The 16,275-nt window shown below is 47.7% G+C and overlaps 1 protein-coding gene across 1 annotated transcript in view; it reads right to left on the bottom strand.

Moving 5' to 3' along the window:
* CAPN5 (calpain 5) overlaps positions 1 to 4,259 on the bottom strand; it is a 55,512-nt gene extending 51,253 nt beyond the window's left edge. Inside the window, exon 1 of the mRNA XM_027741092.2 lies at positions 4,201 to 4,259. The gene's annotated coding sequence lies outside the window, so the exon portion shown is untranslated. The remainder of the gene's footprint in view (positions 1 to 4,200) is intronic.
* Between the last annotated feature and the right edge of the window lie 12,016 nt (positions 4,260 to 16,275).

The following is a 16,275-nucleotide window of genomic DNA, read 5'->3' as shown; positions in this document are numbered from 1 at the left end:
AGGAATAAGCTAGAGATGAAAAGACTCCACAATGTGAAGGGAAGAGCTCAGGGCAGGTTAAGGGTTAATGCTGCAGCCAGACAGATGCTCCACCGGTGAAAAATGTAGCTTCCATGAAGCCACTGGGTCTCTGTCCATTTTCTGCAGTGCCCAGAGCCTGGCCCTTTCTCCCTGGGTAATCAACTGGAAGTGAGCAGAGCCAGAGTAATCACTGCACCTCGTTCCCCATCCGTGACACTGCCCGCAGGGCCAGGAGATGGAGGAGCACAGTCTGGCCCGAAGCAGGTCAGTGCAAGCCTGTTGTTGAGTCTTTGTGCTCCACAGCTGTTCAAAAGAACAGGTGAAGGTGAAGGCATGAAGACATAAGTAAATATATGCTACCCGAGTGTTCCCCCTATCACCACAGCACGAACAAAGGATGACAGACACCTCTCTATGGGCTGAAGAGGCTTTCACCTCTGGACATCTGCAGAGAAAGGAGCTGACACCTCTAGACACTAGCGAGGAGGAGGAGAGAGAGTGCCTGATCCCAACCCTCAAGGCACAGCTGCATCCTTGTCCTTCCCCGTATTAACCTGCTGCTGCCCTGCTTGGAGAAAGAATTAGGAGAGGAATCTTGGCATTTCTGGACCAGCCAAAAATATCCAATAATTAATGCACAAGCATGAGCAGATTTAGAGGATGCACCCATTCTTCGTATCATCATACCCCAGAACGAACACTGTTTAAATCTCCTCTTGGGATCAGAGCCAAAGCTTTCTTTAAAGCATGGATGCTTTGTTATTAATCCGTGCAGCAACCAGGGAAGGGGGAGATGAATTTTTTTTTCTTTTTGAGGCATAATCAAAGATGAAAAATTATCTCTGTGACATTGCTGGGCTTCATCTGTTTCATGTCTGGTCTCGTCCCACATCAAGATGGTGAGACCTGCTTGGCTGACACAGCCCTTCCCAAAGGAGACACCTGGACAGGGTGTCTTGACTACAGAGTCCTGGCCTCCTACACCAACAAACCCTAAATCCTCCTTATATCATGGTCACGCAGCTTGTAAGAGGGGTTATGTGCCCTAATTCACACTCTCCTACCATCCTCTGATGTGATACAGTTGTGGAGCCTCTAGATAAGCCTTCCAATCTAAACTGAATAAATTCATAACCCAACACCAACACTGTCCCTCAGTTCAAATAGCTCTTCTACCTCCCTGAAGTTCACCCCTTGGATGCATTTACTTGACAGCAAATACAGCCCCTCTCTGCCTTTAAAAAAGCCCGGCGAAACAGCCTCACATAATAGCTCTCCATCCCTCTGAGCAGCCTCAGAGCCCTTTTCCCTGCACCTGCTCCAGGCTGAGTTAATCCCTCTCAAGCACCAGATCTCAGAGCCTGGTCCTTCCACGTTAACTCTTCCGTACCCTCGTCCCACAAATACCCTTTCCCTGTTTCCCATTGCCTTTCTGCAATGCTCCCAGGGGCATCCAGGACCAAAACAGCCCCAAACCTCCAGTCTCGACTATCCCAATATGATTCAATCCCCAAACATAGCACAAAGCCCAGGCACACAGTGCCCCACTGTATCGACTGATATATGTCCTAGGGGACACCCCCACACCCTGCAACTCATTCTTGAGGTCAGCCGTTTCCCTCTGGCTGAGCATCTTGTCCACCTCCTAGGAATGGTGCCTCTCAGTTTGGCTTCGCAGGCGAATCTCAGCACGAATAGTGAGAATGAACTCAGATCCTCCCTTAAAGGCTTTAAGAAGATTTAAGCTCTGCTGCGTGGGCTTAATCTGTCCAGCAGTGCCCTTTGTCACCTCCCCCAGCCGCCCCCCCAGCAAAAGTCTTCTCCACTGACATACTCCCACAAGTACTGTGTAAAGCCCTGGCATGTCCAGGTAAAGAAGGCCTGGAGCATCTCCTTTCCCTAAAAATGAAAGCAAAGCTACAGGTCAGTCCCTTTCAGTAACAGCCCTGGGTTTCCATCTTCCTCCACCCCAGGGGCTTGAGGATGCCCACAGCAGTTGTTCATCACGAGCTAAAAGAACTCCCTTGAACAGTATGCTGTGGAGAACACACCAGCCAAGGTGGGATTTTCCTGGGTTTGTGGCCATGTCAAAGCCTCACATAAAGTCATTTCATGCAAGAACGGGGGTGCTGGTGGCAGAAAGCAGGGTGGACTTGACTCCATCACAAATCTCCTGAGTGCCTTGGTCATGACACTTTGCCCCTGTTTTATATGTCATGGCTTTGCAGATGGGATTATTCCTTCTGCGTGTCACCCACCGTGTCCTTAGGACATGACAAAGGGCCTTGATTTCTACTCTGAGCAAGGCCTGCTACAGCAAGTCCTGCTGCCTTCCTCAAAACCTGCTTTTCCTTTCACTCGTGCCTTGATCCTTAACTCTGCTGCCAACGAGAAAGTTTTTCCCAACCAATTCTGGTGCATGGCTGCTGGCAAGCACCAGCCACTGAGTGAGCCAGCCTCCTTGCACACAGCAGCATCTGTACAAACACACCCATTGCAGGGGGAGTTTGGATCTCACATCCTGCTCCCAGGGGTGGTAGGTCTCAAAGAGCATCCATCAGTCTGCCTTGGGTTTTACAACTCTGCTGCCTGGCTCATGCTCTGGAGCTGAGCCCCAGGTGATTCACATTAAAGAATTACTTAAATAAGTAGGAGGCAGCTGAGGTTCCGGTAAGGGCAGAGGGAAATATATCACACCAGGACACGTGCCTGTAGCAAGATGTTGCACCAAGCAGGAGCTAAGTTGTGAGCACCTGGATCAGGCTCTGTGCCTCCATCCATGCCTGACTCTGCTGCTTTTCCCCCTCCCTGGTCCTTGCTACCCCAAGGATGCTCCCAACAGGTGATACCTGTTGTCGCCTGTATCCATAAGTTTGTCCCTCCTCAATTCACTGTTACCTTGAGCAGCACACCCAGCCAGGCTCTCTGCACCTTTCTTGAGCTACCCACCACCTGCATGCAGAGTGTGGGGTCAGAGATGCAGCTGCAGGGCCCCCATGTTGCCTTCACTCCAGTATAACACCAGTTCAGCACACTTGGAATCCAGGCTGACCCTGGCCAGAGAATCGAGGCCCTTTAAGGTGTGAGATGGGATGGAGAGGAAAGGCACCCTGGGGAAAGCCTGCAGCATGGTCCTTGCTGGATGCAGCAAGAAAAGCAGCTCAGGATTTAAGATCATCCTCCACGACTTTCGCTGCTCTGCTTCCAGCTCCATTTGCCGTGGCTGCACTACTCACCAAGCTCAGAGCTAATGCAGCATCCAGGCAGAAATGTAATGGTAATTGGTAACAAATAACTGGTAATAAACCCAAGCATCACACAAGGGTGGATCTCCAGAGCCGAGCGAGCAGCCCATGCTCACCTGGCAGTGACTAGACTGGAATGTGAGTGATAGAAGACCAGAGACATTTCCAATGGGACACCCTCCACTAGAAAGCATCAGGCTGGTGTCTCAGGTCAAAAATAAGTTTTTCAGGGCAGGGAGAAAGAGGTGGTGCCTCCCACCCCTGAGATATGGGAAATCTGGGTTTATATCTCTGCTTGGAAAGCCCAAAAGCCATCAGTCTCCTGGACCCCAGCAGTGAGCTGGCAGGGGCAGGAGCTGTCTCTTGCCTTAACTTTCCATAAGACTTTGGATTTGTCCCAAAAAAATGGAACAAGGAACAATATGAAACCCCAGGATTTTTTCCCAGCGCAGAAATCCTGCTCTCTAGCCAGTGCTGAGGCCTCGCTGCTCAAAGTTTCAGTCCAGCTTGGTTTCACCAGCAGAAACAGGGACGTCTGGGAGCTGCTGCGAGGTTTTGAACCATCCGGGGTGCAACTTTCAAACGCACCAGCCCCAAGCACCCCGACTTCCACGACCCCCAAACACCAGCGCTTGCTGAAAGCCAAGGGGAGCAGCGTGCTCAACACGGGGGAGGAGGAGGGTGCTTGCTATAGGCTTCCCCCCCCCCCGAAATCTTATACACATACATGCACACATAGACACACACACTCCCCCTCTCCTCTCCCCTCCCCGGAACGCAGCTGCCCCCAGGTTCCCAAAGCCACAGGTGCTCCGAGCATCCCCTGAGGACGAGGCGGGACCTCCGGGCGGGGCGCGGAGCCGCCCCCGCGGACGGAGCAGCGGTGAGGGCGCAGGGATGAGCCCCCCCCTCCCGGGGCCGGGGGTCGCCTTACCTGTCCGGGGCTGGTGCCGGTGCCCGCTGCCCGTGCCGGTGCCGCCGCTCCGGGCGCGCCGCTCCCGCAGCGCTTCGCTTCTCGCAAGCACCGCCCCGACGGGGCGGGCAGGGACCGCCGCCGCGCCTGCGCCCGGGACCGCGCCGGCAGGGAACGGGAGTGGGAATGGGAGCTGGCGCTGGGGACTTGGAATAGGGAACAGGACTGGGAACTGAGGCTGGGAATGGAACCTGAAAGGAGAACTGGGAACGGGGATGGGAACCGGGATCGGGATCGGGAACCGGCACCAGGAATGGGAACCAGCACTGGGAACCGGGAATGGGACCGGGAACTGGCACCAGGAACCGACTCCGGGAATGCGAACCGGGTCCGGAAACCGACGCTCCCACTGCTGAAAGCTGGAGTCACTATGGGAATGGGGACTGGCACCACCCGGTAGTGTGAAATGGGAATGGCACTAGCTGGCGCCGGTCCAGGAGCTGTGACCCAGTCTGGTGTACTGGGAACCCTGCTGGAAACCGGGACCTGGGTCCAACATTGTCCAGGCACTAAGACCTGGGATCACCTGGGAAATGGGCCCATCAGTGGGAACAGGGGCTGGCACCACCTGGGTAGAGAAGGAGAATGGGGAACAGGGGCTGACCTGGCACCAGCACCACCAGCTGGGAACTGGAACTGGGATGAGCATCTGCACACCTGGACACTGGCACTAGCCACTGGGACCTCCCAGGCACTGGCATGTGGACCAGCATTGCCTTGGCACTCATTAATAGGACAAGGCCCCACTGGCTCTGCCTGGGACCTTGCACTGGGAGTTGGAACTGGGCAAACTGGAGCACCATGCACTGCATCAGCTGGGCCATGAAGACACCAGGCAGCTGGGGGGCATTGGGACATAACCCATGGAGGATGCAGGGGAGAGTCATCAAGGGTTGCAGGATTTGGGTGCAAAGGGGACATCCCCCAGTAAGGAATGGTGTGGAGCATGATCACAGGGGTTGAAGGAGATCTGTTTTCCTGCCCAAGACCAAAGTTAATCCCCTTTTCTCTTTTGTAAGAGGGAGGAGTGAGACACTGGGAAGGGGAAAAGGGGGGGTCCAAAGGCTGGACATGTCCTTGGCCCAGCTCCACATCCACAGAGGTCGATGTGCAATGGGCATCATGGGGCAGGCAATGGGGCCAAGGTGGCCAGACTGGTGGAAAGCGTGTTTTCCCAGCTCACATTACACATTCAGGACAGGAAAACCAAACATGACCCCCAGAAAAGTGCATACCCCTTGGCAGGAAGGAGCCAGTGAGGTTTTACAGACCCTCTGTCAGGGGCAGCTCTGATCTGATGTGCTGACTTGACACACAAGCTTTATTGGTACTATTCATGGTTTATCATAAATCAAGCCAAAAATAGATGGCAAGGGAAGAACAATTAAAGAAAACATTCAGAAATGACAGGAATAAACTGTTCAAAATCATAGTGCCTAGACTCTTTCAGACAACAAAAGAAAGAGTCCTAAGGTTTAGCTGCTGCCTGCCAGCGACAGAGTGAACGCTTAAGGACATCTGCTTGTCGTATTTGTGGTAATGCAGTGAAATTTTGGTGATAAAATTAGAAAGGAGGCTGTGCCCGGAGCAGCGTTGGCCTGGCACAGGCTCTTGTTCCCATCAAGGTGTCACCTGCAGCTGTACGTGGTCACCACAAATCATGTCCTCTAGGACCAGGCTTTTCCTCCAGTTTCTCGTTATCTGAAACCCTCCTGGACTTTCCATATTAAGGTTCTTAGTATTTTCCTGTTAATTTTATAATTTCATTACTTATTCAATTCATGCAATATTTGTGTTACGATTATTTTAATTCATTTATTAGTTACAGGAATAGGAAAGCCAAAAATCTGTAGTTCCACGAAGGCTTCCTTTGGCAGCAAAAGCTGTTTTCTAATGTTTTCCTTCTCCTTGTTTGTTTTCCCCTCTCCCCCATGGATCTTGGGGCTGCTCAAAACCAGGTGTTTCATACACTTCTTTTCTCTCCCCTCACAAAAAAAAAAATAAAAGACAAACCCTCAGTCTCTGAAGATTTGGAAGGGGGAAGAGTAAACTCTAAACAGGTCTTCAACTCCAAAATCTTATTAATAGCCCTAAATCCAGCTGTCATGCAGACTAGGGCAGGGATGGATGGTGCTGCTTCTGCTCCCTGTGAGGAGATGGAGAGTGTAGAGTCTGTTTTGATTTGCGATGTGTTTAAATTGAGAGACACTCCATCAGTGTTAATTAATTACTATGATCATCCATCATTCCTCTCACCAGTACAGATACCTCCTGCCCAGTTAGGCACTGTGGGCTTGCTTTAACAGCGATGGAGGAAAATAGGTAATTTCCTACTGAACTGTTTCACCTATTTTACCCTAAAGCTGCTAAGGGGGAACATCTCACTGCTGGAGACATGGGGACAGATGGGCACAGAGGGGAGTTTGTCACCCACAGGGGTGATGGGTGATGCTGTGCAGTGCCAGATGAAGGAATTAAAAGGAGGAAAAAGGAAAAAAAAAGAGAAAATGGACTCACCCTTGAGACAAATCAGCAGCAGAAGCCTGGCTTTTATTTTCTTAATAGGCTGGAAAGCATTAGGGAAAACGTTAGGGAAAAGCTCCTCACTGCTGAATTAAGGCAGTGAGTGGGTCCCCAGACATTCCTATGGCCCCAAAGGGACATGGAGCCACAGCCTGTGCTCGTGGCAGGCCTAGATCTTGCTGATTAACTTAGTTGCATTTTCGATTTCAGCCTCAGCAGGGGAAGGAAAATTATGTAAATACGATTTATAACAACGCTTCCTTGCTCCTCAGCATGATGCAAATGAGGCCATGGTGACAGGGCTGGCACAAGGGCTGTGCAGGGGGAAAGAAGAAATAGTGATGCTTTAAAACCAGAACCCAAAAATAAGTAGGAATAAGGTAAAAGGCAAAGTGGAGGAGAAAAATTGCAGCTGGTGCTTCCTCCAACAAATAGAATTTCATTATTCGTTCTAGGATTTCAGAGCAGATCACTTGGTGAGGTTTTCCTCCCTCCCCAGAATATTTGTTGTTCTTACTCATGAAGGGGACCCCCAAGCTGAGGTTTGGTCCTGGGGTGGTTCAAGGTGATTACCTGCCTGCCCAAAGCACTGGGAGTTGAAGAAGTGCCCACTCCTGACATCCCTACTCCTATGAGGGCAGCTCTCCCCTCCTGAGGGCATGTGTGGGGGATAAAAATGAGAGGATGACTTTAGGTGGGCAGCTGGTGCCCATACCCTCACTTTCACGGCATGGAGATGCAGGGAACAACCTCCAACAGCCCCCTGCCCAAGGCAGGAGCTGCTTGGTGAGAGTTTTAAGCACTGGTGATCCCATTGAGTTGCAGTCTTCTGCTCCTCTTTGAAGATACCACAAAATGAGCCTCTGGTCATCCATCTGCACTTGAATTAAACCTCATTGTTCTGAATTCTGCAAAGTTGTTCGCCCCTGAGTTGCAGCCTCTGGAATACCAGTAATGTATTCTCTCCTTTCCCTCTCCACATGATTGCAGCATAATCTCCTACTCGCTTGATTTATTTAAGCAGGCCTTCAGATGCTCCAGTAATGGGAGTCATTTAGGTCCCTCTGCAGATATGTATTTATTTATTGCTGTTCATTTAAACTGCAGAGCCAGTTGGCAGGAGAGACGCAAGACTGGGGTCACAAGGATGTTAAATTATTCCCTGTCAAAAATAGCTGGTTGAGAAAGTTAAATTAAGCAAGGTCATTCGAGGTCATAGACAATCACTGGTGGGAGGAGAAGGGCGTTAATTAGCTCTTTTATTTATGGGGGTCATCGTGACCAAAGGACCAGCAGTTGTAACTAAAAGGCAAACTATAGCAACTCCTCTTGTTTTTTGGCAGAAGGCAAATTGCTGTCCTTGACTATGATGGAGAAGCTGAGGCTATTGAAAGGCAACATTGTGATGTTCAGCAAGATCCTGTGGAGCCCCACAAAGCATGGGCCAGAGAGTTCCCACTTCCTTGTCTCAGCAACAAAAAGCCTTGGGCAGACGCTGGGGAGGTGCTTAGCAGCGAGGTAGGTCTCAGAGGGCACCTGAGATACTTTGGTCACTCATGCAGACAGCCTTGAGATTTTGCCACCTCTCTTGGCAGACGGTTCAGGAGCTGCATATCCCTTCTGTTAATACTTGTATTTCATTTCCCCTTTGAACTTCATCAGCATCCTCTTGCAGCTGTTAGGCCTCGTAGTAAGTATCCTTTTCCTCCTAGTATAAGAGCTCCCTAAAATCAGGCCTTTCCTCCCTTCCCATTCTCCTCTACTGTGCACTACTAGGGACAGGGTTTAGTGGTGGGTTGGCAGTGCTGGGTTAATCGTTGGGCTCAGTGACCTTAGAGAACTTTGCCAACTTAAGCAATGCTATGACCACCTAAGGTAAGAAATTCAGTTAGTAAACTGGGTAGGTATAACCTGGGGTCACTGGGAGCCAAGAGATCCACACCTTGTAGCTTACTGCATAACCATCACAGTAGAACAGCGCAATCAGGGCAGCCAGGTATTTAATGACAGCAATGCCTGGCCAGAAGAGACATCTCTACTGAAAGATCCATTTTTTTCCCTGTTTCTGCATAAAATGCAAGGTGGAAACCATAAGCCCTGATGAAAGCCACCCTTTGCCTTGCTGAATGCATCGGCCACCGTTCGGGATGCCCCCGCTGTGATCTGCACCGCGACCGGCTGACAAACAGCTCGCACTAATTGATAACTCTGCTGGGAAATCCATACCATTAAATTCTCCCCTTAATTGTCTGTACAAGCGCTTACTTCTGCACAGCCACAAATCAAGCAGCTCTTTAATGGGCTGTCTGCTATTAAGCAATACGAAAGTCAAACAGCAAGAAGCTTGCTTGAAGAGGAATGAAGTCATGGCCCAGAGAGATGCTGAGATTGGCCTTTCTCTGAAAATCCAGCGAGCTAAATCAGCAGAGGAAATCACAGGAATCTGTGATTATATCTATAGAAGGTAACTCAGGTATCACAAATGAAGCTCTGGCAGCATGTGGCTTCTTAGGCGTTTACTCTTCTCTATCCTGAATCCTCCTTGAATCACTCACCTTAGGAGTGACACCAGGTGATACAAGTGTGGGAAAAGGGGCCGAGGTCCCTAGTCCCACAGCAATGAGAGCATCATTTTTCTCAGTAGGGCATAACTAGAGAAGAGCTGGACTTAGTCTAACATCTTTCCTGTACCACTTTGATCTGATCTCCTATGTGAGTACTTCATAGAATCACACAATGGTTTGGGTTGGAAGGGACCTTCAAGATTGTCGCCGGAACAGAGAGATTTCTCTGAACAATTTTTCCTGCACTCTGTAGGCCTTGCTTGCCATGGAAGTGACAAACGTGTATTGTTTATACTTATAGACTGTGTGAAAATATGTGATGTTTATACTTGTTAGCTGTGTGTCTAATTATAAGGTTTGAGAACATAATATGTTTATAGAAAGAAAACCTTGAGAAACTGAAGATAATGAAACACCTACAAATTTAGTAAAACCCTAAAAGCAGATTAATTAGAAAGAGGTTTCTATGCCAAGGATGATTTCAGATCGCGTGGACAAAACATCAGGTCCAATGAACTGGAGACATGAGATGCGTGCACAGACTGAGCTATCCAAACATCTTGTTGTAAGCATGTGCCCCAAATAAACTAAACTGTGTAAAAGTTAACTGATTTAAATAATAAATTTGACATATTGCCGACCATAATGGCCTGTGAGCATTATGTTCATGCCTCTCCATCAATACAAGATCATCTAATTACAACCCCTCTGCCATGGGCAGGAACACCTTCCACTAGACCAGGTTGCTCTAAGCCCCGTCCAACCTAACCTTGAATACTTCCAGGGATGGGTAGCACGTCTGTTATGGAGACACGCTGAGAGAGTTGGAGTTGTTCAGGAGAAGAGAAGGCCCTGGGGAGACCTTAAAGCACATCTCAGTACCTAAAGAGGGCTACAAGAGAGCTGGAGAGGGACTTTTGAAAGGGCATGATAGGCTTCAGACTGACAGAGGGAATGTTTAGATTAGATATTAACAAGAAATTCTTCCCAGTGAGGCTGGTGAGGCACTGGCACAAGTTGCCCAGAGAAGCTGGGGCTGCCCCATCCCTGGAAGTGTTCAAGACCTGGTTGGACAGCAATCTGGTCTAGTGAAAGGTGTACCTGCCCATGGCAGGGGTGTTGGAATGAGATGATTTTTGAGGTCCCTTCAAACCCAAACTATTCTATGATTTCTGGCCACAAACCCTTCAGGACTTTGGTCATTGTTCAGCCATGACCACCCAGCTGGAGGGGACCAGGGCTCAGCTACTTTGGCGGGAGTGCACCTGTGCTTAGAAGCAGACAGTGTTGTAGAAGTTCAGCCAATGACCTTGATTTTTCCATAGGATTTTCCACAGTGAGAAGCAAGACTGTTTGGAAAACAAGCAGGTTGCCAGCAATCCCCCATTTCCTGTAGTGGAGAGGAATGAAAGGAGCAATTGGCACCACTGTCTTCTCAGCTGCTCTTTATTTATGACAGGTCAGAAGCCACCCTAAAAAATGCTGACTCCAAACAGTCCTGACAAGCACTTTTTAGAAAATTCTCTTGCTGATCCTCTTCTTCCCAAAAAGAAAGAAAAACAGGGGGGTTTTCCCCCCTTCTGTCACCATCTCTGCCTTCAGCTCCCAGCAGAGAGACATCCGAAGCTCCCATTTCTAGCACCTCCCAAGACCTGGGCAAGGCAGAACTGCACATCAAGGCTCTTCCACACAACTCTTCTTGCAGATAAGTAGCTTGTTGTGGTATTACAACAAATCCTGATGTCGGCTTCACAAGCCTAAATCAACACTGGGATCAGTGGAATTACTTTGGAGTTATACTGGTGTAACGGAGACAGAGTTTTGCTTGATAAAATCTTCCCTCTTCTTCCAGTCATGCTTGCTATGGAAAAGCAGTGGCTTGTTTCTGAAGGACTCACAAAAAGGCAGGATTTGCTTTTCCTAATCACATTTTGGAATACTCTGCTGAGTTTTGAGTTTTTCCTTGATTCCCAGTTGCCTAACAATATCACCCATTTATAACGTGTAGATACATCAAAGCACCGCCTGGTTCCTGTGGCAGAAGAGACTTTGACCTTCCAGGCAGTGATCCTCAGATGTTACTTTTGGATTGCCCTCCTTGGCTTTTTGGAGTGGCCATATCTGGGGAGGAGGAGCAAACACACACTGGACCTCACGGGACCACCTTGACCAAATCCTTGCTACCACATATGTAGAGCAAAGCTCCCAGAAGATAAAGGTGACTCAGATGACTTGCTACAAGATGAGAAAGATGAGTAGATAATGAACCTGAAAGGACCAATCTCCCCAGGGATTTATTAATTTTGTGCAATAGATTTCTTATTGAGCTACCTCCAACATTCACCAGGACCCACGGGTTGGCCACTCACATCCATTCAAGGAAATGGAGGTTTTGGAGTGGCTAAGGATAACTTGCCATGGTGTCCATGTGTCCCAACAGTCCCTTCTTCCCCCTGCACCAGGGACCATGCACCCATGTTTTCATCACTATCACCCCATGAGAACTTGACATTTGTAATTTCCCCACCATTTCCAAGGCAGATATTTTCACTCTACAACCTTCTCTCCTTCAGCAAGGAACATCTCTAGGATATATCCCACAGGCTTCTAGGGTACTTCCTTCTATGTATCGCTTATCAGCCTAACCTTGACCTAACATCAGCGTGCAGCAGCTCCAGAACTTGTGCTGACTCCTGCATTTGGTGAGGAAACCAACTCCAAACTCTGCTCCCAGATGTCTCCAATTACAGAGCTCGAGAGAAGTTGCTTGGGTAATGATTAGAGAGGTCACCTCTACATCTCAGCTTCATCCAGGCTTAGCTTCAAACACTAGGCAAGCATAAAACCATCAGTGCAATCAAGATTTATTTGCTGCAGTATGGACTGGCTGGAAAGGTGGAGCCAAGGGTGTGGGAAAAAAACAATGCAATGTAATTCTCTGTATAAACCGCAGGAACAAGGCACTTCTCAACATCCTTGTCTACCCCTGAACCGTAACTCAGATGCTGTGTTTGGAGAGCCTTGACTTGGGTACAGCCCCTCAATGCAGCCTCAGAAATGATCCTTGCTTCTTGCAGTGTCTAGTGATTGGCTTCTGCCCCTTCCTCCTCTGTAAGTTTTATATTAAAGGGGAAAAATACTGTACTGTAGCCAAAAAAGAGTGTAGGAGAAGGAGATGTCCCCAAATGTACTTTTTTCAAAGAGATCTTTGACATCAGTAATTTTTCATTGTGTAGTTTGTGAAATGAACTCAAGCATCATTTTAAAAGCTCTGGATACACTTCTTTAACATGTACCGGGAAAAGCAGCAACTGTCCAGCACTGCTGATGAGAGTGGTAGTTACCATCAGATATTTCCCTCACACATCAGTAAGCTAGATGATAATGGAACCAATGGCATCTCATATGCCTTGATTCCCCTCTTTTTCAAAGTTTTAGAGAATGGGAATGTTTCAGAGGAGAATATGACACTAACATTTGCTCAGAGAAGCTGTAGCTGCCCCCTCCCTGAAAGTATTCAAGGCCAGGTTGGACAGGGCTTCAAGCAACCTGGTCTAGAGTGGAAGGTGTCCCTGCCCATGGCAGGGGGGTTGGAACTAGATGATCCTGAAGGTCCCTTCCACCCAAACCATTCTGAGATTCCAATATTAAATGCTCCGTATCGCCAGAGCAGGATAAGGCAGTGGAGAAATGGTGATAAGGCCCCCTAAATCTTCAGAGGGTTCCTGGAAATGCTTCTCCACAAACCCCAAAACTACGATATGTCCAAAGCCCACCTAAACTTCAGCAAACTCTGCTGAATCAGCTATTTTTTTTCTTTCAAACCTCCTTTACTTGGCCCTCCAAATAGCTTTCTTCCATTTTTTTGCACAACTGCATCACTCAAGTAAACAAATAATGATACCATTTCTGAGCAGGCCTGTGGTAATGCCAAGAAGCTGTTGCCTCATTTAATCTGTGTCATATCTACTTTCACTCACACAAGGATGCATGTCTTGACTGCTGGACAGTGCTCAAGGGTTGAGAATTTGGGCTTTTTTGTGTGTGTGTGTTTCAGATTTGCAGTGTGTTTTTTTAAAGGAGTCAGTGTTGCACCGCCTGTGGAAAGAGCAACAGCAAAGGAACCAGGAACTCTCTGATCCTGTAAAACAGTAAACATAAATCCATCTTCTGGAGAAAATTATACCCAGCTCACAGTTAGCATTTTCTGCTTTGCAATGTGAAAGGAAGCAGAGTTACTCCAATTCCCTCCCAACTCTGCAACCGTACCTGCTCGTGGTGCAGTTACTGATCTCATTAACAAAGCACTGCCAGACCTGGCTGGGGTTTGGAGAGGAGATCTAGGGAAAAGATAGGTTGCAAGAAGAGGCAAGGCTGATTCACAGCTTGGCTATCTTCCCTCTGAATCAGCAGGAAAATAATTAATATCCAGGCTAGCAATCAGGGACAGCAGCCAACAGTCCTCCTTACAACCCGAAGTCCTTCTTATTTTTTAGTAACTCAAGCCACCTCCCTTATTTGTCAGTTGCAAAGAAAAGGCTGTATTAATTAGAAAACAAGTGCATTGTGTGAAGCATTTGTTAAGGAAAAGCAAACTCAAAATGATTAGCTTTTCCTTAAATCCTCAGTGGAGCTTCTTGTTTCACCTGGGTGAGTGATTGTAGCCTAAATCCAGTCCTGGGACTTGCTGTGGTGCTTTCAGAGGACCTCGAGTAGTCTGGGCTGTGGAAGGAGATTCTTGTTGCTGCATGGGGCCAGGGGGATGGGTTTGGGATGCCTTACCCAGGTGTTGCATCTTTTGAGAGCCTCTGATCTTGCTCAAAGGGTTCCTAGGGGGATGGCATTGTCTCATATGTACATCCCTGAGTTTTAAAGGGGAAAAAGAGAGAGAAACCAGACCCAGCAATAGTCATACAGCACAAAAAGACCAATCATCATGTATGAGGCTGGAAAGTCTTACTGCCCAAAGATATAAATCCATCCCAAGGCATCCAGATTGCTTCACCTTTGCATATGGTATTTTAATGACTGATGATACACACAGCCAGTGAAATGTCTTTTCATTGCTATGTGTCTTTGCCAAAAAGAAGGCATTGAAGCCAAAAAGGGATAGAGGAAATACAGTTTTAAAAGTTTCTATTTGAACTCTGAAGACTGAAAAATCTTTTCTAAAAAGTCCAGTTCAGTGATATCAATAAATTAAAGAAAAAGAGGAAGATGAACATTCCCTTCACATTCAGCTTCTTACAAGATAAAAAGCCCAAAGGAGGGAATAGGCTTCTATCCAATCAAGAGATTAGGGAAAACTTTCCAAGTCTGGCTTTGGAGTGGGCAGGCAGGGGAGGCTGAAGTATCCCTGTTGCCAGAGATTTCAAACAGGCTGTGCTATGCTAGAGCACGGCAGCTGTAGAGGTGGAGCATTGTGCTGGCCCTAATGGGCTCATCCCACTTCCCCCATTAGCAAGGGGAAGCAGGATAACCCCCAGGTACAAACACCCCTGTGCTTTTGGGTACAGCTCCCACTGCCACAGCATGGCTGTGTGCCAGCTTTTATCTGGGGGTGAGTAAATCAGTGAAACAGTTCAGTCAGAGACATGGGGCATCGTACCTTCTTCCAGGCACCTTAATTGAGGAGGTGTTGCTCCAGTCGTACCCACAGAATAATGTTGTCAGCCTGAGGTCTCTGTCAGGAGAAACCTCACAGCCTTGTATCTGGGTCAGTGCAAGTGACTGCAGAAATCACATCAGTCACTTGTGTAGAACCAAATGGGCTACTTCTCATTAGCCAGGCTGAGAAAAAAAAGGAACGAGGCCTTTAATGCAACTGCAATAGTTTTAGTTTTCACATAGACACGGACCATACCTTCACAGCTCATATGCACCTTTCCAGGACCAATGTCTGAGACTTAAAACTGCTGTCACATCTTAAAGAGTAAGACTGGAGACTCTCTCTGCCCTCCTTAATTTGCTGACTTATAACTTCAAGCTGCAGGAGCCATGTCTGATATTATCAGATTATATATACACACACTTGAACTACAGCTCTCTGAGCAGAGGCAGCCAAGCATGGATTTCATAGTCCTCACCAGGGTTTCATTTGGAATCTCTTTACCTCCAGCCTTCTTACCTGAGGCTGTTCCCGTTCCAGATACTCATCACCACCTGTATTAGAGGTAATTGCCTCCAGCACCCTGTTTAGCACTGTTAAAACTACTTAAGGCAAGAATGGCCAGTTTTTATTTTGATTTGGGGTTCTGTCCTTAAAACGCATATGTTTAAACAATTGTAGCTGTATAGAGCAATGAATATAGCTTAAAACTTAAAACTATACAGTAAAACCATGTAGGTTAACCCATATAGCTTATCATTACAGGTCAGGCAGTCTCATCAGAACAGAATTTCTTAAGAGACAAAGTTTCTTTATTGTGAAGCAAAGCTGACAAAGCTGATGAACTAGACAAAACTGTCCTTGTGGTTGTACAAAGTGCGCAGACACTGATTGCAAGAGCATGAAGATGTCCCAGAAATAAGAGCTCAAAAAAAGGACAATGCAAGGAAGACTATGGAACAAACAAGAATGACCACTCTGAAGGACCACCGACTCTAAATGGGAGGCGTGTCTAGGAGAGGAACAATTCTGGGAAAGCGGTGGAACAGTATTAGCTAATGCTTTGAATTGTTAATGAGGTAACTAAATAAAAGCAATAGCTAACTAAATAAAAGAAAGAGACTTTTGTAACTCATGCATTCATGTTTTTTGGAGAATCTAACATGTTGTGCATCTCAGGTTGTAAATAAAGGAATGCTGCGTGCTAAAACTCATAAATTGAGTCTTAGGGGTTTTCTTTTAAGAGCTGATTTTAGGCATCACACTGGTTTCCCCTGAAGCCTGATCATCATGAGTTTGGTCTGGGGTTGTTGCTGTCATGGTTGCACAAACCTGACACGG

The sequence above is a fragment of the Pipra filicauda genome, unplaced genomic scaffold (assembly GCF_003945595.2).
Source record: "Pipra filicauda isolate LSUMZ 115617 unplaced genomic scaffold, ASM394559v2 scaffold183_size1465899_pilon, whole genome shotgun sequence".
NCBI lineage: Eukaryota > Metazoa > Chordata > Aves > Passeriformes > Pipridae > Pipra > Pipra filicauda.
The sequence above is the reverse complement of the archived record's forward strand: the minus strand, read 5'-3'. Positions and strand labels throughout refer to the sequence as shown.